At 48.3% G+C, this 26,304-nt stretch overlaps 1 pseudogene; it reads left to right on the forward strand.

The window, feature by feature from the left end:
* Positions 1-26,304, forward strand: part of LOC112238689 — a 144,930-nt pseudogene that overhangs the window by 72,328 nt on the left and 46,298 nt on the right.

Below are 26,304 nucleotides of genomic sequence, written 5' to 3' on the forward strand. Positions count from 1 at the left end.
TATAATGTGGTATCTGTCTCTGACGTGTTACAGTATGCTGCTGTATTATAATGTGGTATCTGTCTCTGACGTGTTACAGTATGCTGTATTATAATGTGGTATCTGTCTCTGACGTGTTACAGTATGCTGTATTATAATGTGATCTGTCTCTGACGTGTTACAGTATGCTGTATTATAATGTGTATCTGTCTCTGACGTGTTACAGTATGCTGTATTATAATGGTATCTGTCTCTGACGTGTTACAGTATGCTGTATTATAATGTGGTATCTGTCTCTGACGTGTTACAGTATGCTGTATTATAATGTGTATCTGTCTCTGACGTGTTACAGTATGCTGTATTATAATGTGGTATCTGTCTCTGACGTGTTACAGTATGCTGTATTATAATGTGGTATCTGTCTCTGACGTGTTACAGTATGCTGCTGTATTATAATGTGGTATCTGTCTCTGACGTGTTACAGTATGCTGTATTATAATGTGATCTGTCTCCACTGACGTGTTACAGTATGCTGTATTATAATGTGATCTGTCTCCACTGACGTGTTACAGTATGCTGTATTATAATGTGGTATCTGTCTCCACTGACGTGTTACAGTATGCTGCTGTATTATAATGTGGTATCTGTCTCCACTGACGTGTTACAGTATGCTGCTGTATTATAATGTGGTATCTGTCTCCACTGACGTGTTACAGTATGCTGCTGTATTATAATGTGGTATCTGTCTCTGACGTGTTACAGTATGCTGTATTATAATGTGATCTGTCTCCACTGACGTGTTACAGTATGCTGCTGTATTATAATGTGGTATCTGTCTCCACTGACGTGTTACAGTATGCTGCTGTATTATAATGTGATCTGTCTCCACTGACGTGTTACAGTATGCTGCTGTATTATAATGTGGTATCTGTCTCCACTGACGTGTTACAGTATGCTGCTGTATTATAATGTGGTATCTGTCTCTGACGTGTTACAGTATGCTGTATTATAATGTGGTATCTGTCTCTGACGTGTTACAGTATGCTGCTGTATTATAATGTGGTATCTGTCTCTGACGTGTTACAGTATGCTGTATTATAATGTGGTATCTGTCTCCTCTGACGTGTTACAGTATGCTGTATTATAATGTGGTATCTGTCTCCTCTGACGTGTTACAGTATGCTGCTGTATTATAATGTGATCTGTCTCTGACGTGTTACAGTATGCTGTATTATAATGTGGTATCTGTCTCCACTGACGTGTTACAGTATGCTGCTGTATTATAATGTGATCTGTCTCTGACGTGTTACAGTATGCTGCTGTATTATAATGTGATCTGTCTCCACTGACGTGTTACAGTATGCTGCTGTATTATAATGTGGTATCTGTCTCTGACGTGTTACAGTATGCTGCTGTATTATAATGTGATCTGTCTCCACTGACGTGTTACAGTATGCTGTATTATAATGTGGTATCTGTCTCTGACGTGTTACAGTATGCTGCTGTATTATAATGTGATCTGTCTCCACTGACGTGTTACAGTATGCTGTATTATAATGTGATCTGTCTCTGACGTGTTACAGTATGCTGTATTATAATGTGGTATCTGTCTCTGACGTGTTACAGTATGCTGTGTTATAATGTGGTATCTGTCTCTGACGTGTTACAGTATGCTGTATTATAATGTGGTATCTGTCTCTGACGTGTTACAGTATGCTGTATTATAATGTGGTATCTGTCTCTGACGTGTTACAGTATGCTGCTGTATTATAATGTGGTATCTGTCTCTGACGTGTTACAGTATGCTGCTGTATTATAATGTGGTATCTGTCTCTGACGTGACGTGTTACAGTATGCTGTATTATAATGTGGTATCTGTCTCTGACGTGTTACAGTATGCTGTATTATAATGTGGTATCTGTCTCTGACGTGTTACAGTATGCTGTATTATAATGTGGTATCTGTCTCTGACGTGTTACAGTATGCTGTATTATAATGTGGTATCTGTCTCTGACGTGTTACAGTATGCTGTATTATAATGTGGTATCTGTCTCTGACGTGTTACAGTATGCTGCTGTATTATAATGTGGTATCTGTCTCTGACGTGTTACAGTATGCTGCTGTATTATAATGTGGTATCTGTCTCTGACGTGTTACAGTATGCTGTATTATAATGTGGTATCTGTCTCCTCTGACGTGTTACAGTATGCTGTATTATAATGTGGTATCTGTCTCCTCTGACGTGTTACAGTATGCTGTATTATAATGTGGTATCTGTCTCCACTGACGTGTTACAGTATGCTGTATTATAATGTGGTATCTGTCTCTGACGTGTTACAGTATGCTGCTGTATTATAATGTGGTATCTGTCTCCACTGACGTGTTACAGTATGCTGCTGTATTATAATGTGATCTGTCTCTGACGTGTTACAGTATGCTGCTGTATTATAATGTGGTATCTGTCTCTGACGTGTTACAGTATGCTGTGTTATAATGTGATCTGTCTCTGACGTGTTACAGTATGCTGCTGTATTATAATGTGGTATCTGTCTCTGACGTGTTACAGTATGCTGCTGTATTATAATGTGATCTGTCTCTGACGTGTTACAGTATGCTGTATTATAATGTGGTATCTGTCTCCTCTGACGTGTTACAGTATGCTGCTGTATTATAATGTGGTATCTGTCTCCACTGACGTGTTACAGTATGCTGCTGTATTATAATGTGGTATCTGTCTCCTCTGACGTGTTACAGTATGCTGCTGTATTATAATGTGGTATCTGTCTCTGACGTGTTACAGTATGCTGCTGTATTATAATGTGGTATCTGTCTCTGACGTGTTACAGTATGCTGCTGTATTATAATGTGATCTGTCTCTGACGTGTTACAGTATGCTGCTGTATTATAATGTGGTATCTGTCTCCACTGACGTGTTACAGTATGCTGCTGTATTATAATGGTATCTGTCTCTGACGTGTTACAGTATGCTGCTGTATTATAATGTGGTATCTGTCTCTGACGTGTTACAGTATGCTGCTGTATTATAATGTGGTATCTGTCTCTGACGTGTTACAGTATGCTGCTGTATTATAATGTGGTATCTGTCTCTGACGTGTTACAGTATGCTGCTGTATTATAATGTGGTATCTGTCTCTGACGTGTTACAGTATGCTGCTGTATTATAATGTGATCTGTCTCCACTGACGTGTTACAGTATGCTGCTGTATTATAATGTGATCTGTCTCCACTGACGTGTTACAGTATGCTGCTGTATTATAATGTGATCTGTCTCCACTGACGTGTTACAGTATGCTGCTGTATTATAATGTGATCTGTCTCCACTGACGTGTTACAGTATGCTGTATTATAATGTGATCTGTCTCCACTGACGTGTTACAGTATGCTGTATTATAATGTGATCTGTCTCCACTGACGTGTTACAGTATGCTGTATTATAATGGTATCTGTCTCTGACGTGTTACAGTATGCTGTATTATAATGTGATCTGTCTCCACTGACGTGTTACAGTATGCTGTATTATAATGTGATCTGTCTCCACTGACGTGTTACAGTATGCTGCTGTATTATAATGTGGTATCTGTCTCCACTGACGTGTTACAGTATGCTGTATTATAATGTGGTATCTGTCTCCACTGACGTGTTACAGTATGCTGTATTATAATGTGATCTGTCTCCACTGACGTGTTACAGTATGCTGTATTATAATGGGGTATCTGTCTCTGACGTGTTACAGTATGCTGCTGTATTATAATGTGGTATCTGTCTCCACTGACGTGTTACAGTATGCTGCTGTATTATAATGTGGTATCTGTCTCCACTGACGTGTTACAGTATGCTGTATTATGTGGTATCTGTCTCCACTGACGTGTTACAGTATGCTGTATTATACTGTGATCTGTCTCCACTGACGTGTTACAGTATGCTGTATTATAATGTGATCTGTCTCCACTGACGTGTTACAGTATGCTGTATTATAATGTGATCTGTCTCCACTGACGTGTTACAGTATGCTGTATTATAATGTGATCTGTCTCCACTGACGTGTTACAGTATGCTGCTGTATTATAATGTGATCTGTCTCCACTGACGTGTTACAGTATGCTGCTGTATTATAATGTGATCTGTCTCCACTGACGTGTTACAGTATGCTGTATTATAATGTGGTATCTGTCTCCACTGACGTGTTACAGTATGCTGCTGTATTATAATGTGGTATCTGTCTCCACTGACGTGTTACAGAATGCTGTATCATAATGTGGTATCTGTCTCCACTGACGTGTTACAGTATGCTGTATTATAATGTGGTATCTGTCTCCTCTGACGTGTTACAGTATGCTGCTGTATTATAATGTGATCAGTCTCCACTGACGTGTTACAGTATGCTGTATTATAATGTGGTATCTGTCTCCACTGACGTGTTACAGTATGCTGTATTATAATGTGGTATCTGTCTCCACTGACGTGTTACAGTATGCTGTATTATAATGTGGTATCTGTCTCCACTGACGTGTTACAGTATGCTGCTGTATTATAATGTGGTATCTGTCTCCACTGACGTGTTACAGTATGCTGCTGTATTATAATGTGGTATCTGTCTCCACTGACGTGTTACAGTATGCTGTATTATAATGTGGTATCTGTCTCCACTGACGTGTTACAGTATGCTGTATTATAATGTGGTATCTGTCTCCACTGACGTGTTACAGTATGCTGTATTATAATGTGGTATCTGTCTCTGACGTGTTACAGTATGCTGTATTATAATGTGGTATCTGTCTCTGACGTGTTACAGTATGCTGTATTATAATGTGGTATCTGTCTCCACTGACGTGTTACAGTATGCTGTATTATAATGTGGTATCTGTCTCTGACGTGTTACAGTATGCTGCTGTATTATAATGTGATCTGTCTCCACTGACGTGTTACAGTATGCTGTATTATAATGTGGTATCTGTCTCCACTGACGTGTTACAGTATGCTGCTGTATTATAATGTGGTATCTGTCTCCACTGACGTGTTACAGTATGCTGCTGTATTATAATGTGGTATCTGTCTCCACTGACGTGTTACAGTATGCTGCTGTATTATAATGTGGTATCTGTCTCCACTGACGTGTTACAGTATGCTGCTGTATTATAATGTGGTATCTGTCTCCACTGACGTGTTACAGTATGCTGTATTATAATGTGGTATCTGTCTCCACTGACGTGTTACAGTATGCTGCTGTATTATAATGTGGTATCTGTCTCCACTGACGTGTTACAGTATGCTGCTGTATTATAATGTGGTATCTGTCTCCACTGACGTGTTACAGTATGCTGTATTATAATGTGATCTGTCTCCACTGACGTGTTACAGTATGCTGCTGTATTATAATGTGATCTGTCTCCACTGACGTGTTACAGTATGCTGCTGTATTATAATGTGATCTGTCTCCACTGACGTGTTACAGTATGCTACTGTATTATAATGTGATCTGTCTCCACTGACGTGTTACAGTATGCTGTATTATAATGTGATCTGTCTCCACTGACGTGTTACAGTATGCTGTATTATGTGGTATCTGTCTCCACTGACGTGTTACAGTATGCTGTATTATAATGTGATCTGTCTCCACTGACGTGTTATAGTATGCTGTATTATAATGTGATCTGTCTCCACTGACGTGTTACAGTATGCTGCTGTATTATAATGTGATCTGTCTCCACTGACGTGTTACAGTATGCTGCTGTATTATAATGTGGTATCTGTCTCCACTGACGTGTTACAGTATGCTGCTGTGTTATAATGTGGTATCTGTCTCCACTGACGTGTTACAGAATGCTGTATTATAATGTGGTATCTGTCTCCACTGACGTGTTACAGTATGCTGTATTATAATGTGGGTATCTGTCTCTGACGTGTTACAGTATGCTGCTGTATTATAATGTGGTATCTGTCTCCACTGACGTGTTACAGTATGCTGTATTATAATGTGGTATCTGTCTCCACTGACATGTTACAGTATGCTGTATTATAATGTGGTATCTGTCTCCACTGACGTGTTACAGTATGCTGCTGTATTATAATGTGATCTGTCTCCTGACTGACGTGTTACAGTATGCTGCTGTATTATAATGTGGTATCTGTCTCCACTGACGTGTTACAGTATGCTGTATTATAATGTGATCTGTCTCTGACGTGTTACAGTATGCTGTATTATAATGTGATCTGTCTCCACTGACGTGTTACAGTATGCTGCTGTATTATAATGTGATCTGTCTCCTCTGACGTGTTACAGTATGCTGCTGTATTATAATGTGGTATCTGTCTCCACTGTTACAGTGTTATAGTATGCTGTATTATAATGTGGTATCTGTCTCCACTGACGTGTTACAGTATGCTGTATTATAATGTGGTATCTGTCTCCACTGACGTGTTACAGTATGCTACTGTATTATAATGTGGTATCTGTCTCCACTGACGTGTTACAGTATGCTACTGTATTATAATGTGGTATCTGTCTCTGACGTGTTACAGTATGCTGCTGTATTATAATGTGGTATCTGTCTCCACTGACGTGTTACAGTATGCTGTATTATAATGTGGTATCTGTCTCCACTGACGTGTTACAGTATGCTGTATTATAATGTGGTATCTGTCTCCACTGACGTGTTACAGTATGCTGTATTATAATGTGGTATCTGTCTCCACTGACGTGTTACAGTATGCTGTATTATAATGTGATCTGTCTCCACTGACGTGTTACAGTATGCTGCTGTATTATAATGTGGTATCTGTCTCCACTGACGTGTTACAGTATGCTGTATTATGTGGTATCTGTCTCCACTGACGTGTTACAGTATGCTGTATTATAATGTGGTATCTGTCTCCACTGACGTGTTACAGTATGCTGTATTATGTGGTATCTGTCTCTGACGTGTTACAGTATGCTGTATTATAATGTGGTATCTGTCTCTGACGTGTTACAGTATGCTGCTGTGTTATAATGTGGTATCTGTCTCCACTGACGTGTTACAGTATGCTGTATTATAATGTGGTATCTGTCTCCACTGACGTGTTACAGTATGCTGCTGTATTATAATGTGGTATCTGTCTCCACTGACGTGTTACAGTATGCTGTATTATAATGTGGTATCTGTCTCCACTGACGTGTTACAGTATGCTGCTGTATTATAATGTGGTATCTGTCTCCACTGACGTGTTACAGTATGCTGCTGTATTATAATGTGGTATCTGTCTCCACTGACGTGTTACAGTATGCTGCTGTATTATAATGTGGTATCTGTCTCCACTGACGTGTTACAGTATGCTGCTGTATTATAATGTGGTATCTGTCTCCACTGACGTGTTACAGTATGCTGCTGTATTATAATGTGGTATCTGTCTCCACTGACGTGTTACAGTATGCTGCTGTATTATAATGTGGTATCTGTCTCCACTGACGTGTTACAGTATGCTGCTGTGTTATAATGTGGTATCTGTCTCCACTGACGTGTTACAGTATGCTGTATTATAATGTGGTATCTGTCTCCACTGACGTGTTACAGTATGCTGCTGTATTATAATGTGGTATCTGTCTCCACTGACGTGTTACAGTATGCTGTATTATAATGTGGTATCTGTCTCCTCTGACGTGTTACAGTATGCTGTGTATTATAATGTGGTATCTGTCTCCACTGACGTGTTACAGTATGCTGCTGTATTATAATGTGGTATCTGTCTCCACTGACGTGTTACAGTATGCTGTATAATGTGGTATCTGTCTCCACTGACGTGTTACAGTATGCTGCTGTATTATAATGTGGTATCTGTCTCCACTGACGTGTTACAGTATGCTGCTGTATTATAATGTGGTATCTGTCTCCACTGACGTGTTACAGTATGCTGCTGTATTATAATGTGGTATCTGTCTCCACTGACGTGTTACAGTATGCTGTATTATAATGTGGTATCTGTCTCCACTGACGTGTTACAGTATGCTGTATTATAATGTGGTATCTGTCTCCACTGACGTGTTACAGTATGCTACTGTATTATAATGTGGTATCTGTCTCCACTGACGTGTTACAGTATGCTGCTGTATTATAATGTGGTATCTGTCTCCACTGACGTGTTACAGTATGCTGTATCATAATGTGGTATCTGTCTCCACTGACGTGTTACAGTATGCTGTATTATAATGTGGTATCTGTCTCCACTGACGTGTTACAGTATGCCGTATTATAATGTGGTATCTGTCTCCTCTGACGTGTTACAGTATGCTGCTGTATTATAATGTGATCTGTCTCCACTGACGTGTTACAGTATGCTGTATTATAATGTGGTATCTGTCTCCACTGACGTGTTACAGTATGCTGTATTATGTGGTATCTGTCTCCACTGACGTGTTACAGTATGCTGTATTATGTGGTATCTGTCTCCACTGACGTGTTACAGTATGCTGTATTATGTGGTATCTGTCTTCACTGACGTGTTACAGTATGCTGTATTATGTGGTATCTGTCTTCACTGACGTGTTACAGTATGCTGTATTATAATGTGGTATCTGTCTCCACTGACATGTTACAGTATGCTGTATTATAATGTGGTATCTGTCTCCACTGACGTGTTACAGTATGCTGTATTATAATGTGGTATCTGTCTCCACTGACGTGTTACAGTATGCTGCTGTATTATAATGTGGTATCTGTCTCCACTGACGTGTTACAGTATGCTGTATTATAATGTGATCTGTCTCCACTGACGTGTTACAGTATGCTGTATTATAATGTGATCTGTCTCCACTGACGTGTTACAGTATGCTGCTGTATTATAATGTGGTATCTGTCTCTGACGTGTTACAGTATGCTGCTGTGTTATAATGTGGTATCTGTCTCCACTGACGTGTTACAGTATGCTGTATTATAATGTGGTATCTGTCTCCACTGACGTGTTACAGTATGCTGTATTATAATGTGGTATCTGTCTCCACTGACGTGTTACAGTATGCTGTCTTATAATGTGGTATCTGTCTCCACTGACGTGTCCACCGGGGATACATGTTTCTAGAAAAGGGGTGTTGACATTGAATGTTCATATTTGCCAACAGTAGGACAGGCTTCAAACACTAACATATGTCTGTAGCGATGTTATGAAAGTGACTGGAGATGAGATGATTACATTCACCCAATCAGCCTGATCTCTGGTGGGTTGTTTTAAATGAACTATTTTAAACTACAAAACTTGCCAAGTGAAGAATGTTGATTCAGTTTTAGACATGGCTTTCATAAACATTTTGAGCCTCAGATAAGTCATCATACTAAGGTTCAAACTCCTTCTCATATTTTCAAGTTTATTGGAGGGCGACGGTGAAGGAGACAGTAAAGTTAGGAGAGTTTTATTAGAAGGGAGGAGAATGTGTATTAGAGGTCTGATTTTTTTTTTTTTAACGCACACTGACTTGTCCGTCGCTCGCTCGCTTTCTCTCCCTCCTTCCCTCCCTCCCTCCCCCTACCCGCCGTCCCTCTCTCCCTCCCTCCTACCCGCCATCCTCTCTCCCTCCCTCCTACTACCCGCCATCCCTCCTCCCTTCCTCCCTACCCACCGTCCCCCTCCTACCCTCCTTCCCTCCTACCCACCGTCCCCCTCTCCTTCCCTCCTCCCGCCCCTCTCCTTCCCTCCTACCCGCCGTCTCCCTCCCTCCTACCCGCCGTCTCCCTCCCTCCTACCCGCCTCGTCTCCCTCCCTCCTACCCGCCGTCCCCCTCTCCCCCTCTCCTACCCGCCGTCCCCCTCTCCCTCCCTCCTACCCGCCGTCCCCCCTCGTCCCTCTCCTCCCTCCTACCCCTCCCTCCCTCCACTCCTCCCCCCTCTCCCTCCCTCCTACCCGCCGCCCCCCTCTCCCCTCCCTCCTACCCGCCTCTCCCTCCCTCCTACCCGCCGCCCCCTCCTCCTCCCTCCCTCCTACCCGCCTCTCCCTCCCTCCTACCCGCCGCCCCCCCTCTCCCTCCCTCCTACCCGCCTCTCCCTCCCTCCTACCCGCCGCCCCCTCTCCTACCCGCCGTCTCCTCCCTCCTACCCGCCGCCCCCTCCCTCCCTCCTACCCGCCGCCCCCTCCCTCCCTCCTACCCGCCGCCCCCTCCCTCCCTCCTACCCGCCGTCCCCCTCTCCTTCCCTCCTACCCACCCCCTCCTCCTCCTCCTACCCGCCGTCTCCCTCCCTCCTACCCGCCGTCCCCCTCCCTCCCTCCTACCCGCCGTCTCCCTCCCTCCTACCCGCCGTCTCCCCTCCCTCCTACCCGCCGTCCCCCTCTCCCTCCCTCCTACCCGCCGTCCCCCTCTCCTACCCGCGTCCCCCCTCTCCTACCCGCCGTCCCCCTCTCCCTCCCTCCTACCCGCCGTCCCCCTCTCCCTCCCTCCCCTACCCGCCGTCCCCCTCTCCCTCCCTCCTACCCGCCGTCCCCCCCTCCCTCCCTCCTACCCGCCGTCCCCCTCCTCTCCCTCCCTCCTACCCGCCGTCCCCTCTCCCTCCCTCCCTCCTACCTGCCGCCCCCCTCCCTCCCTCCCTCCTACCCCCCCTCCCCTCCCTCCCTCCTACCCGCCTCTCCCTCCCTCCCCTCCTACCCGCCGCCCCCCTCCCTCCCTCCCGCCGTCCTCCTTCCCTCCTACCCGCCGCCTCCCTCTCCCTCCCTCCTACCCGCCCCCCCCCTCCCTCCCTCCTACCCGCCGTCCCCCTCTCCTCCCTCCTACCCGCCGTCCCCCCCCCTCCCTCCCTCCTACCCGCCGTCCCCCTCTCCCTCCCTCCTACCCGCCGTCTCCCTCCCTCCTACCCGCCTCCCTCCCTCCCACCTACCCGCCGTCTCTCCCTCCCTCCTACCCGCCGTCTCCCTCCCTCCTACCCGCCCCTCCCTCCCTCCTACCCGCCGCCCCCTCTCCCTCCCTCCTACCTGCCGCCCCCCCTCCCTCCCTCCCTCCTACCCCCCCTCTCCCTCCCTCCCTCCTACCCGCCTCTCCCCTCCCCTCCCTCCTACCCTGCCCCCCCCTCTCCCTCCCTCCCTCCTACCCGCCGCCTCCCTCTCCCTCCCTCCCTCCTACCCGCCGTCCCCCTCTCCCTTCCCTCCTACCCGCCGCCCCCTCCCTCCCTCCTACCCGCTGTCCCCCTCTCTCCTCCCTCCCTCCTACCCGCCGTCTCCCTCCCTCCTACCCGCCGTCTCCCTCCCTCCTACCCGCCCCTCTCCCTCCCCCTCCTACCCGCCGTCTCCCTCCCTCCTACCCACCGTCTCACTCCCTCCTACCCGCCGTCCCCCTCTCCCTCCCTCCTACCCGCCGTCTCCCTCCCTCCTACCCGCCGTCTCCCTCCCTCCCTCCTACCCGCCGTCCCCCTCCTCCCTCCCTCCTACCCGCCGTCCCCCCTCTCCCTCCCCTCCTACCCGCCGTCCCCCTCTCCCTCCCTCCTACCCGCCCCCTCCCCCCTCTCCCCCTCTCCTACCCCTCCTCCCCCTCTCCCTCCCTCCTACCCGCCCCCCCCTCTCCTCCCTCCTACCCGCCGCCCCCTCTCCCCCTCCTCCCTCCTCCCCGCCGCCCCCTCTCCTCCCTCCACTCCTCCGCCCCCCTCTCCCTCCCTCCATTCCTCCGCCCCCCCCTCCCTCCCTCCCTCCACTCCTCCGCCCCCTCTCCCTCCCTCCTACCCGCCGCCCCCTCCTCTCCCTCCCTCCTACCCGCCGCCCCCTCCCTCCCTCCCTCCCTCCTACCCGCCGCCCCCCTCTCCCTCCCTCCCTCCTACCCGCCTCTCCCTCCTCCCTCCTACCCGCCGCCCCCTCCCTCCCTCCCTCCCTACCCGCCGTCCTCCCTCCCTCCCTCCCTCCCTCCTACCCGCCGCCCCCCCTCCCTCCCTCCTACCCGCCGCCCCCTCCCCCTCCCTCCTACCCGCCGCCCCCTCCCTCCCTCCTACCCGCCGCCCCCTCCCTCCCTCCTACCCGCCCCCCTCCCTCCTACCCGCCGCCCCCTCCCTCCCTCCTACCCGCCGCCTCCTTCCTCCCTCCCTCCCTCCTACCCGCCGCCTCCCTCCTCCCCCCCCCTCCTACTCCCCTTCCTCCCTCCTACCCGCCGCCTCCCTCCCTCCTACCCCTGCCGCCTCCCTCCCTCCTACCCGCCGCCTCCTTCCTCCCTCCTACCCGCCGCCTCCCTTCCTCTCTCCCTCCCTCCTACCCACCGTTCTTCTCTCTCCCCCACCCACCAAGGCTAATGTATTTCTCTCTCCTAGGCTACCCGTCACTGCGTATTGAGAAGAACGACCTGAGAAGTGTTAGTCTGCTGGAAGCCAAAGCCAAGGTCAAAGACATCTCCATCTCCAGACTGAGAGTCACTCTACGGGACGTCCTGCACGAAGGTAACACACACTGATAGTCACTCTACGGGACGTTCTGCACGAAGGTAACACACACACACTGATAGTCACTCTACGGGACGTCCTGCACGAAGGTAACACACACACACTGATAGTCACTCTACGGGACGTCCTGCACAAAGGTAACAAACACACACAGAGTGTTGCACCAGCGACTGAAACCGTTCGCAAAACTCCCCCCAGAATTCCAGAGCTGACTGGCGCTGAAGTCTGAATATAGCCTGAATTGTGATTATTGGATTAAACTGCATTAAACCATCACAACACAAGTATCCTGACTGACAGCTATAGCATACACAGTCACAGGACACACACTGCGCTGCGACGTGACCCAACTTGTCCGGTAGATCAGTTGTTCTCTTCTGGGAGTATCTTCTGACCTTCTGCATTCATCTCATGTTGTGAAACCAAAAGAACACGGAACACAATGTCCAACTCCGTTTATGTTATTGTGTTACCTGGTTGTGAAACTGAAGATGGTACAGAACACACGGTCCAATGACCAGCTCTCACTTCCAACTGACACTAACCAAGGTGTGGACATCCTGACCAAAACATTCCTTTCAAAACTCTGCACAATAAAACAACATGGTCGTTCGTCAGTGTGTAGGTGTGAAACCACTCGGTCGTTCGTCAGTGTGTAGGTGTGAAACCACTCGGGCGTTCGTCAGTGTGTAGGTGTGAAACGACGCGGTCGTTCGTCAGTGTGTAGGTGTGAAACGACGCGGTCGTTCGTCAGTGTGTAGGTGTGAAACGACGTGGTCGTTCGTCAGTGTGTAGGTGTGAAACCACTCGGGCGTTCGTCAGTGTGTAGGTGTGAAACGAAGTGGTCGTTCGTCAGTGTGTAGGTGTGAAACCACGTGGTCGTTCGTCAGTGTGTAGGTGTGAAACGACTCGGTCGTTCGTCAGTGTGTAGGTGTGAAACGACGCGGTCGTTCGTCAGTGTGTAGGTGTGAAACGACGCGGTCGTTCGTCAGTGTGTAGGTGTGAAACGACGCGGTCGTTCGTCAGTGTGTAGGTGTGAAACCACTCGGTCGTTCGTCAGTGTGTAGGTGTGAAACGCCTCGGTCGTTTGTCAGTGTGTCGTTCATCGCGGTCGTTCGTCACCACCTCAGTCATCGGCTTCATCAATAAGTGCATTGACAACATCGTTCCCACAGTGACCGTACGTACATTTCCCAACCAGAAGCCATGGATTACAGGTGTCATCCACATCGAGCTAAAGGCTAGAGCTTCTGCTTTCAAGGAGCGGGACACTAATCCAGATGCCTATTAGAAATCCCGCTATGCCCTCAGGCGAACCATCAAACAGACAAAGCGTCAATACAGGACTAAGACGCTCGTCGGATGTGGCAGGGCTTAACCTCTCTGGGAAATGTGGGACTGTAGCGTCCCACCCCGCCAACAGCCAGTGAAAGTGCAGGGCGCCAAATTCAAAACAACAAACATTTCATAATTAAAATTCCTCAAACATACAAGTATTTTACACCATTTTAAAGATATAATTCTCATTAATCCAGCCACAGTGTCTGATTTCAAAAAGGCTTTACAGTGAAAGCACCACAAACGATTATGTTAGGTCACAAGTCACAGAAAAACACATTTTTCCAGCCAAAGAGAGGAGTCACAAAAAACAACAGAAATATAGATTAAATTAATCACTAACCTTTGATCTTCATCAGATGACACTTACATGTATTGTGTAACATGAAATCATATATGTTTTGTTTGATAAAGTTCATATTTATATCCAAAAATCTAATTTTACATTGGCGTTATGTTCAGTAGTTCCAAAACATGCAGTGATTTTGCAGAGAGCCACATCAATTTACAGAAATACTCAAAATAAAGAGATAAGAGATACTATTATACATGGAACTTGAGATAAACCTCTGCTTAATGCAACCGCTGTGTCAGATTTTTTTTTTACTTTACGTAAAAAGCATACCATGCAATAATCTGAGTACGGTGCTCAGAGCCCAAACAAGCCAAAAAGATATCCGCCATATTGTGCAGTCAACAGAAGTCAGAAATAACATTATAAATATTCACTTACCTTTGATGATCTTCATCAGGATGCACTCCCAGGAATCCCAGTTCCACAATAAATGTTTGATTTGTTCGATAAAGTTCATAATTTATGTCCAACACCTCCTTTTTGTTTGCGCGTTTTGTAAACAAATCCAAACTCGCGACGCGCGTGCAAGTACAGCGGAAAGGTTGGACGTCCAAAAAGTTTTGTTACAGTCCGTAGAAACATGTCAAACAAAGTACAGAATCAATCTTTAGGATGTTTTCATCATAAATATACAATAATGTTCCAACCGGAGAATTCCTTTGTCTGTAGAAAAGCAATGGAACGCGAGGTAACTCTCACGTGAACGAGCGTCACAAGCACCTTATTCATCCAAGCTACTAAATACTGCCCCCCTGTCCCAAAGAAGTTCAACTATTACGGTACTACAAAGGGAAACCCAAACGCGAGTTGCCTAGTGACGTGAGACTACCAGACGAGCTAAATGCCTTTTATGCTCACTTTGAGGCAAGCAACACTGAAGCATTCACGCGAGCATTAGCTGTTCTGGGTGACTGTGATAACGCTCTCGGTAGCTGATGTGCGCAAGACCTTTAAACGTTCCCCTCATGTTTCAGCATGATAATGCACGGCCCCATGTCGCAAGGCTCTGTACACAATTCCTGGAAGCTGAAAATGACCCTGCATACTCACCAGACATGTCACCCATTGATCATGTTTGGGATGCTCTGGATCAACGTGTCTGACAATGTGTTGCAGTTCCCACCAATATCCAGCAACTTCGCACATTTTACAGTTTTTTTTTATATAGGAGGAGCACTGCCAGAGCCCTGCCAAATGACCTCCAGCAGGCCACAAATGTGCATGCGTCTGCTCAAACGGTCAGAAACAGACTCCATGAGGGTGGTATGAGGGCCCGACGTCCACGTGCAGGACGTTTGGCATTTGCCAGAGAACACCAAGATTGGCAAATTCGCCACTGGCGCCCTGTGCTCTTCACAGATGAAAGCAGGTTCACACTGAGCACATGTGACAGAGTCTGGAGATGCCGTGGAGAACGTTCTGCTGCCCGCAGCATCCTCCAGCATGACCGGTTTGGCGGTGGGTCAGTCATGGTGTGGGGTGGCATTTCTTTGGGGGGCTGCACAGCCCTCCATGTGCTCACCAGAGGTAGCCTGACTGCCATTAGGTACCGAGATGAGATCCTCAGACCCCTTGTGCTGGTGCTGTTGGTCCTGGGTTCCTCCTAATGCAAGACAATGTTAGACCTCAAGTGGCTGGAGTGTGTCAGCAGTTCCTGCAAGAGGAAGGCATTGATGCTATGGACTGGCCCGCCCGTTCCCCAGACCTGAATCCAATTGAGCACATCTGGGACATCAGACTGTCCAGGAGTTGGCAGATGCTTTAGTCCAGGTCTGGGAGGAGATCCCTCAGGAGACCATCCACCACCTCATCAGGAGCATGCCCAGGCGTTGAAGGGAGGTCATACAGGCACGCAGAGGCCACACACACTACTGAGCCTCCTTTTGACTAGTTTTAAGGACATTACATCAAAGTTGGATCAGCCCGTAGTGTGGTTTTCCACTTTAATTTTGAGTGTGACTCCAAATCCAGACCTCCATGGATTGATAAATTTGATTTCCATTGATAATTTTTGTGTGATTTTTGTTGTCAGCACATTCAACTATGTAAAGAAAAAAGTATTTAATAAGAATATTTCATTCATTCAGATCAAGGATGTGTTATTTTAGTGTTCCCTTTATTTTTTTGAGCAGTATATATATATATATACATATACATATATATATATACATATACACACACATACACACATACACACACACACACACACACACACACACACAGGAGGAAATTGATATTGTATATATATGTGAATGACTGTCCAAAGCCATTTGTTATGTATATGTATGTCTTAGGTGGAATGCCTATGTATGTGTATATGTATATCAGGAATATCACTGTAATGTGTATGTATATATATATATATATGTATGTGTATAGGTATATCCGTATATTCACTAACATGTTATATATATCTTAAACACCGCTCTTGGTGGTTCTACTACAGCGTGTATCATATTCCAGTTCCAAGGTCTGGCCCTGGCCTGGCTATATGTATAGCTCTGGTCTGGCCCTGGCCTGGCTCCAGTATAGCTATGGTCTGGCCCTGGCCTGGCTATGTATATATATGGTATGTATATGGCCTGGCTCCAGTATGGCTCTGGTCTGGCCCTGGCCTGGCTATAGTATAGCTCTGGTCTGGCCCTGGCCTGGCTCCAGTATAGCTCTGGTCTGGCCCTGGCCTGGCTATATAGTATAGCTCTGGTCTGGCCCTGGCCTGGCTCCAGTATATATCTGGTCTGGCCCATACCACACACAGGAGGAAATTGACAATATCCCTTGAATGACTGTCCAAAGCCATTTGTTGGTAAAGTTGTCTTAGGTGGAATGCCTGCATACGTAATTCCCATCAGGAATATCACTGAGAAAGTGTCTCGTGCGGGTAGGTGGTCCGTTTTCACTAACATGTTGTGGCCTCTTAAACACCGCTCTTGGTGGTTCTACTACAGCGTGTATCATATTCCAGTTCCAAGGTCTGGCCCTGGCCTGGCTCCAGTATAGCTCTGGTCTGGCCCTGGCCTGGCTCCAGTATAGCTCTGGTCTGGCCCTGGCCTGGCTCCAGTATAGCTCTGGTCTGGTTGCAGTGTAGCTCCGGTCTGGCCCTGGCCTGACTCCAGTATAGCTCTGGTCTGGCCCTGGCCTGACTCCAGTATAGCTCTGGTCTGGCCCTGGCCTGGCTCCAGTATAGCTCTGGTCTGGCCCTGGCCTGGCTCCAGTATAGCTCTGGTCTGGCCCTGGCCTGGCTCCAGTATAGCTCTGGTCTGGCCCTGGCCTGGCTCCAGTATAGCTCTGGTCTGGCCCTGGCCTGGCTCCAGTATAGCTCTGGTCTGGCCCTGGCCTGGCTGGCCAGTATAGCTCTGGTCTGGCTGTAGCCAGTCTGGCCCTGGCCTGGCTCCAGTATAGCTCTGGTCTGGCCCTGGCCTGGCTCCAGTATAGCTCTGGTCTGGCCCTGGCCTGGCTCCAGTATAGCTCTGGTCTGGCCCTGGCCTGGCTCCAGTATAGCTCTGGTCTGGCCCTGGCCTGGCTCCAGTATAGCTCTGGTCTGGCCCTGGCCTGGCTCCAGTATAGCTCTGGTCTGGCCCTGGCCTGGCTCCAGTATAGCTCTGGTCTGGCCCTGGCCTGGCTCCAGTATAGCTCTGGTCTGGCTCTGGCCTTGTTCCAGTATAGCTCTGGTCTGGCTCTGGCCTTGCTCCAGTGTAGCTCTGGCCTTGCTCCAGTGTAGCTCTGGCCTTGCTCCAGTATAGCTCTGGTCTGGCTCCAGTGTAGCTCTGGTCTGGCTCTGGCCTTGCTCCAGTGTAGCTCTGGCTGGCTGGCCTTGCTCCAGTGTAGCTCTGGCCTGGCTCTGGCCTTGCTCCAGTGTAGCTCTGGCCTGGCTCTGGCCTTGCTCCAGTGTAGCTCTGGCCTGGCTCTGGCCTTGCTCCAGTGTAGCTCTGGCCTGGCTCTGGCCTTGCTCCAGTGTAGCTCTGGCCTGGCTCTGGCCTTGCTCCAGTGTAGCTCTGGCCTGGCTCTGGCCTTGCTCCAGTGTAACTCTGGTCTGGCTCTGGCCTTGCTCCAGTGTAACTCTGGTCTGGCTCTGGCCTTGCTCCAGTGTAGCTCTGGTCTGGCTCTGGCCTTGCTCCAGTGTAGCTCTGGTCTGGCTCTGGCCTTGCTCCAGTGTAGCTCTGGCCTGGCTCTGGCCTTGCTCCAGTGTAGCTCTGGTCTGGCTCTGGCCTTGCTCAGTGTAGCTCTGGCCTGGCTCCAGTGTAGCTTTGGCCTGGCTCCAGTGTAGCTCTGTCTGGCTCTGGCCTGGCTCCAGTGTAGCTCTGGTCTGGCTCCAGTGTAGCTCTGGTCTGGCTCTGGCCTGGCTCCAGTGTAGCTCTGGTCTGGCTCTGGCCTTGCTCCAGTGTAGCTCTGGTCTGGCTCTGGCCTGGCTCCAGTTCACCTCTGGTCTGGCCCCTAGCTGAGAGGATGTTGACACAACGGCCTGCAGAAATCACACTACTCCTCAGCATAAACTGATCTGATCCTCCCTGGCTCCCATAGCCCAAGGATCTGTGTGTGTTACTAGTTTATAACAACTAGTGCTTATTGATGGATAACATCGCTCACTTCTGTGAATATGGTTTGTTTTACTGACTTTATTATTATTATTATTCATTGTTTTTATCAGACGGCTGCAGACTACATTGAAAACCCTCAGGCACACTGCATAAACAGTGTTGCTATCATTGATTAACAGTACTTCTGACTGTGCTCGTAGACTCCATGTACACCTAATGATCGGTGCTGTAGTCTTTTATTTTTAGGATCGTTGTTTGCTGATCACTCATTATATCCAATTCCCTCTGTCCCGGAGACCTCACGTTATCAGCGTGCCTGCCTTGTGCAACGAGGACTGGAGTAAGTTGTTTTTGCCAAAGTGATGTGGTAACTCTTCAGATTTACAGCAGAATATTACCTCAGTCAGTGTTTACCGGAACACCGGGCCTATAGGAAGAGGTTAGGATGTTTGTGAGGGAGGCAGAGAAAAGGAGCCTTGGAGGGGGATCTCTATTCCGTATGGTTTTCAGTGAGCCTGCATGTCCAGACTCGCCCGACAGAGCCAGGGAGAGAGGGAAGAGACAGTTAAACCCTGTTGTTATCTGTCATCGCTGCTCCTGGTGAGACACGGGGCCAAGTTGGCCTCTAGGCCTGGATTCTTCAGTTTACCTTGATGGTTTATGCGCTTAAATTTATTTTTACCTGCCCTCTGCTTGGTTTCTCTGTCCCTGAAGCTATCAATGCTTATATTAGGAGAACATGTGCGTTTCCACACCTTTCTATCTTTTCCATGTGTTGTAGCTGTCAGAATAGCTCTGTCATAGTCCCCTGATTTGTCAGAAGGTTGACTGTCATCAGCATAGCAATGGTAAGCGAGCCTGTGAGGATATGACTAAAGTGACACGTGAGGACCTATTACCAAGCCCTGGGGGACACCAGTAGTGAGTCATTAAAGAATACCTTGTACAGAGCCCTGGTGTATAGCTGTAATGAGAACAGGAGAGGTCCTAGTACCGAGCCCTGGGAGACACCAGTAGTGACCACAGGAGAGGTCCTAGTACCGAGCCCTGGGGGACACCGGTAGTGAGAACAGGAGAGGTCCTAGTACCGAGCCCTGGGGGACACCGGTAGTGAGAACAGGAGAGGTCCTAGTACCGAGCCCTGGGGGACACCGGTAGTGAGAACAGGAGAGGTCCTCGTTCCGAACCCTGGGGAATACCAGTTTTACATTGCCCTGAGGGACACCAGTAGTGAGAACAATAGCGAGCCCTGGGGACCACCAGTTTTACAGAGCCCTAAAATGCTCTTTGGGGTTCTGTGTCATTTTAATGTTTTCCAATTAGTGATAAAGGAATGAACAAAGACCCACCCTCTATCCTCCAGTGTGTGAGGTGACAGTTCACTGACATTCTGTCAATGAGATGCGCCGGCCTGCCTGCCTCTGCCTCAATCAAATATGTGCTCTTCTTTCACAGGAACATTTGGCCGCATCTTCCACGGTGTTCTGTTGGACGAAAAGGACCCGGCCAAGGAGAAATGTTGCTTTGTGAAGACAGTGAAAGGTACGCAGTTATTCATTCCCATGTTCACTGTCTGCAACCCATTCGTTCCCATGTTGACTGTCTGCAACCCATTCGTTCCCATGTTGACTGTCTGCAACCCATTCGTTCCCATGTTGACTGTCTGCAACCCATTCGTTCCCATGTTGACTGTCTGCAACCCATTCGTTCCCATGTTGACTGTCTGCAACCCATTTGTTCCCATGTTGACTGTCTGCAACCCATTCGTTCCCATGTTGACTGTCTGCAACCCATTTGTTCCCATGTTGACTGTCTGCAACCCATTTGTTCCCATGTTGACTGTCTGCAACCCATTTGTTCCCATGTTGACTGTCTGCAACCCATTTGTTCCCATGTTCCCATGTTGACTGTCTGCAACCCATTCGTTCCCATGTTGACTGTCTGCAACCCATTTGTTCCCATGTTCACTGTCTGCAACCCCTTCGTTCCCATGTTGACTGTCTGCAACCCATTTGTTCCCATGTTGACTGTCTGCAACCCATTTGTTCCCATGTTGACTGTCTGCAACCCATTCGTTCCCATGTTGACTGTCTGCAACCCCTTCGTTCCCACGTCACTGCTTCAGCTACTGCACTCTAGTGTAACAAACAATATTTTCCGACCGTAAATTGAAACATTATGCTGTAAAGTTAGTTAAAAAATGTTCCCCCATCTCCCTTTCATGGGTAACTTACTGTGTGTTTCGAAACTAAAATGCTTGGCAAACAGTATTAAGTCAGGTGCCATGAGTAAACTGAGTGCCACCCGATCTGTTTCTACCAAGTTGCTATGTCTAGTTTATCTCTATACTAAAGCCACGCAGACTCCTGAGAAGCCCTCCGTAGGAGAAATTCCAATGTTAAAGGGGTGACCGAAAGTTAAAGCTGGTGTCAATTGTATCGTGCTCAGAAAATGAATGGTACACACAACACGAGAATATAGTTCATCAGGTCTTTTGGATTTGAAACCTTTCAATAACAACAATGTTATTGACATCCTAAAGTGTCGTAAGACCCCTATCAGTGAGTCCATTAATGTTTATACTGTGTATTGCTGATATCTGCTAATTTCCCACCAGTTTCAATAAACGGATATGGACTTCTCATTAGGTTTCCTGTGCATATGAAAATAGTTGTTAGTAGGGCTGTTAGCCTACTGATTAGAACCGTAATGTTAAACTAAGATTATGGGTTCGATGGACTCTGACCACGTTTAAAAAAAAATTTTTTTTTTAACCTTTTGTTAAAGAACAAATTCTTATTTTCAATGACAGCCTAGGAACAGTGGGTTAACTGCCTTGTTCAGGGGCAGAACGACAGATTTTTACCTTGTCAGCTCGGGGATTTGAACTTGCGACCTTTCGGTTACTGGTCCAACACTCTAACCACTAGGCTACCCTGCCGCCCCACATGACCTTATATCTCGTCAGGTGGAAGAGTACCCTTAGTTTACCACCCCCACAGCGCATGGCTCTCCTTCCCACAGACGTTCTCAGGTTCGTGTCTCCCTTCCAGCTGACCTTTGCCCTCTTGCTCCCCTAGCCACTTCCATGTTTATCCAGGGTGGAGTGGGTTCCAGACCATGAACAATGTGCCCACCACCATGCCAACCATACCAGGGTCCTGCTTTGTTCATCATTCCACTTCCTCCTCCTCTTCCTCCCAGCAGGCCCAGAGAGCAGGAAACAAGCCCGCTTCCCAGAAGGCCTCTCTCTCTCTCTCCCAGATTAAACACGGGCCCTCTGTAGACCTGGGTTCAATTAGTTTAGGAAATCACTTCAAATACTTTATCTGGGTTTGCTTGAGTTTGGCCAATTTAGAATCAATAGAATAGTCACGTGACTGCAAACCCCACCCATCTGACACTCCGGGCATACTGGAGGCAAAAAAAAAAAACGCCCAATATTTTTGGGAAATATTTTAAATAGTAATAGAAGCCAGTTCTGGGCCTCTGCGTGGCTTGGCTTGGCAAGAGTCAATCTAGCGTCTGTGCGTTTCCAACCAGAGAAGATATAACTCTCACAGGAAGCCATGCCTGGGGCTGTTCTCAGAAAATGGAATGGTGTGAGGTCAAGAGGGTTGTTAGACTGTTAGATGACCTTTTTAGACCCCCCTCCCTATTAGTCAGGAGGAATGTTCATGGCCAAGGAGGGTTAGCATACAGCAGAAGCAGTCTGAGTGGTGTTTATGGTTTGCGTTCCACAACTTTTAAGTTATGTCTCCTTCAAGACTTCAGTAGATCCCTAGATTTCTAGACTAAAGTTGTATGTTGTCTTTCACTTCTCTCATTCTGTAGACCATGCCTCTGAGGTGCAGGTGACCATGATGCTGACAGAGAGCTGTAAACTACGAGGACTTCATCACAGGTAATCAGTCAATCAAATCATCACGGGGACATCGCAACCAACTGAACTCGAGATCAGGCAGAGCTCTGTTTTTAATTCTGTGGGTTAGTCAGTAAGTCGAAGGGCTAGCCTCTGGCGTCCTTGTTTATTTCCACATGGCATGGCGAGACACGTATGCAACTCGCGCTGAGTCGTCTGCTCCGCAACGACCGTCATCGTTCGTTCTAATTCTATGGTCCTAACAATCAAATTTCCCTCAACTGGAAACTGAGTTGAAACCTGTTGAGTCACCTTTGCACAAGGTTCCCACTACATTTCCCCACACTAAGACACACACACCATCTGTTAAAACGGTTGCTTTGGATCCTGGATGTCAGTTGGAAGAATTTAATTGAATTTATTTATAAATTGTACATCCAGCCCCCCCCACCCCCCAAAATATATTATTAATGAACATGTTTCCAAAAGTGCTCCTCAAACAGCATTCCATCTGTGACGATATATATATATATATATATATACTATGATATATACTACTGGTATAATAAAACACACACCCCTGAACTCGGCACTACTTTGGAAACTTGGTCTCGGCACCACCTTGCTTAGCTATGGTTTCTCCACACTAAAGATGACTAACTGTTGTCTTACGCTTGTTCCTCATTCTGTGAAAACCCTTAAACTGTCTATACAGTTTTGTCTGCTGTGCCTAGGGCCCTGTGTTGTGTGCAGTCATGTGACGGAGCAATATTTGATCCTGTATTTTTAAAGCCTTATCCAGAAATAAGAATATCACCAAAAATGAATGCAATTATGTGATGTTGGTGCTGGGAGGGGGTTGTTGAGGTTGTTGCTGGGGGTTGGTGCTAGGGCAGTGTGAGGTTAGGTTGGTGCTGCTGGGGCGGGGGGGGTGCTGAATGTGTGGGTGGGTGTGCGCACACTGTGTGGTTAATTCTGTGAATGCCATGTCAGTTCGTCACGGGCCCACACCTTCCTCTTCCCCTTCCTGAGGTCAGGCGGTCACAGTGAGAGACGTCTCTCCTCGTTTCATCTGCTCTCCGAGATGCATCCTTCCTCTGTCTGGCAGCCTCCACCGTCCTACCGGCCAACACTAAAACTAATCTTCCCAGAATTCCCTCCTGTGTGACACATTGTCACGCAATGGGCTTTACTGGTTTTAACACCTCACCAATCTTCAACAGAATATATACCCACTCAGTGGAGTTGGTTTTTACCCTGCTGAGACACACAGGTTGAATAATATTTAATAATAATATTACAGCCGACTGATCTACAAAATCACCTTGTATCGTAAATAACTACTCATTTTATTATTTGTAGTTCAGTCAGTCACACTTTACCCATGGATACAGTGCCCTCGAACACGACCAGATGTCTCTGCCTCGTATATTTCTGAACAGCTGAAATAAAACTTATGACCCCCTCAATGGAAAGATGAGACTCTCAGGAATACGATGACCCTCACAAGTGTCTTGGTACCGCCGGTCTACCAACTTTAGTCTGTAGTGTCAGAAATATTTTGGGCTACAAGAACCCCCCCCCTGATACCAGTTCATATATGGAGACTGTTTTTGTACCAAAAATAAGGGGTTAACTACATGTAAATATTAATAATCCTGATATATTTCTTAATTTCTCAGATATAGGACAGACACTTCAGAACAAATTTCATTGTGATCCTTTAGGGGGGCTGTCTGTTGTTCCATTTAGTGAATGTTATTCACTGTGTTTCTATGGGCTAATAGCAGTAAGGCCAAATTTAGGCAGCGGGGCACTGAGCGGCAGCAGCTAGGTAGGTAGATGGGCAGCGGGGCACTGAGCAGCAGCTAGGTAGGTAGGTAGGCAGCGGGGCACTGAGCAGCAGCTAGGTAGGTAGGTAGGCAGCGGGGGCACTGAGCAGCAGCTAGGTAGGTAGGTAGATAGGCAGCGGGGCACTGAGTAGCAGCTAGGTAGGTAGGTAGATAGGCAGCGGGGCACTGAGTAGTGGCAGCAGCAGCTAGGTAGGTAGATAGGCAGCGGGGCACTGAGTAGTAGCAGCAGCAGCTAGGTAGGTAGATAGGCAGCGGGGCACTGAGCAGCAGCTAGGTAGGTAGTTAGATAGGCAGCGGGGCACTGAGCAGCAGCAGCTAGGTAGGTAGATAGGCAGCGGGGCACTGATAGCAGCTAGGTAGGTAGGGGCACTGAGCAGCAGCTAGGTAGGTAGATAGATAGGCAGGCAGCGGGGCACTGAGCAGCAGCTAGGTAGGTAGGTAGATAGGCAGCGGGGGCACTGAGCAGCAGCTAGGTAGGTAGGTAGGCAGCTGGGCACTGAGCGGCAGCAGGTAGGTAGGCAGCGGGGCACTGAGCAGCAGCTAGGTAGGTAGATAGGCAGCGGGGCACTGAGCAGCAGGTAGGTAGGTAGGTAGATAGGCAGCGGGGCACTGAGTAGCAGCTAGGTAGGTAGGTAGGCAGCGGGGCACTGAGTAGCAGCTAGGTTGGTAGGCAGCGGGGCACTGAGTAGCAGCTAGGTAGGTAGGTAGGCAGCGGGGCACTGAGCAGCAGGTAGGTAGGCAGCGGGGCACTGAGTAGCAGCTAGGTAGGTAGGTAGGCAGCGGGGCACTGAGCAGCAGCTAGGTAGGTAGGTAGGTAGGCAGCGGGGCACTGAGCAGCAGGTAGGTAGGTAGATAGGCAGCGGGGCACTGAGCAGTAGCAGCAGCAGCTAGGTAGGTAGGTAGATAGGCAGCGGGGCACTGAGCAGCAGCTGGGTAGGTAGATAGATAGGCAGCGGGGCACTGAGTAGCAGGTAGGTAGGTAGATGGGCAGCGGGGCACTGAGTAGCAGGTAGGTAGGTAGATGGGCAGCGGGGCACTGAGTAGTAGCAGCAGCAGCTAGGTAGGTAGATAGATAGGCAGCGGGGCACTGAGTAGTAGCAGCAGCAGCTAGGTAGGTAGATAGGCAGCGGGGCACTGAGCAGCAGCTAGGTAGGTAGGTAGGTAGATAGGCAGCGGGGCACTGAGCAGCAGCTAGGTAGGTAGGTAGGTAGATAGGCAGCGGGGCACTGAGCAGCAGCTAGGTAGGTAGGTAGGTAGATAGGCAGCAGGGGGCACTGAGCAGCAGCTAGGTAGGTAGGTAGGTAGATAGGCAGCGGGGCACTGAGCAGCAGCTAGGTAGGTAGGTAGGTAGATAGGCAGCGGGGCACTGAGCAGCAGCAGCAGCTAGGTAGGTAGGTAGGTAGATAGGCAGCGGGGCACTGAGTAGTAGCAGCAGCAGCTAGGTAGGTAGGTAGATAGGCAGCGGGGCACTGAGTAGTAGCAGCAGCAGCAGCAGCTAGGTAGGTAGATAGGCAGCGGGGCACTGAGTAGCAGGTAGGTAGGTAGATAGGCAGCGGGGCACTGAGCAGCAGGTAGGTAGGTAGATAGGCAGCGGGGCACTGAGCAGCAGCTAGGTAGGTAGGTAGGTAGATAGGCAGCGGGGCACTGAGTAGTAGCAGCAGCAGCTAGGTAGGTAGGTAGATAGGCAGCGGGGCACTGAGTAGTAACAGCAGCAGCAGCTAGGTAGGTAGATAGATAGGCAGCGGGGCACTGAGGAGTAGCAGCAGCAGCTAGGTAGGTAGGTAGGTAGATAGGCAGCGGGGCACTGAGCAGCAGCTAGGTAGGTAGGTATATAGGCAGCTGGGCACTGAGCGGCAGCTAGGTAGGTAGGTAGATAGGCAGCGGGGCACTGAGTAGTAGCAGCAGCAGCTAGGTAGGTAGGCAGCGGGGCACTGAGCGGCAGCTAGGTAGGTAGATAGGCAGCGGGGCACTGAGCAGCAGCTAGGTA

Source organism: Oncorhynchus tshawytscha, linkage group LG05, assembly GCF_018296145.1.
Source record: "Oncorhynchus tshawytscha isolate Ot180627B linkage group LG05, Otsh_v2.0, whole genome shotgun sequence".
Classification (NCBI taxonomy): Eukaryota; Metazoa; Chordata; class Actinopteri; order Salmoniformes; family Salmonidae; genus Oncorhynchus; species Oncorhynchus tshawytscha.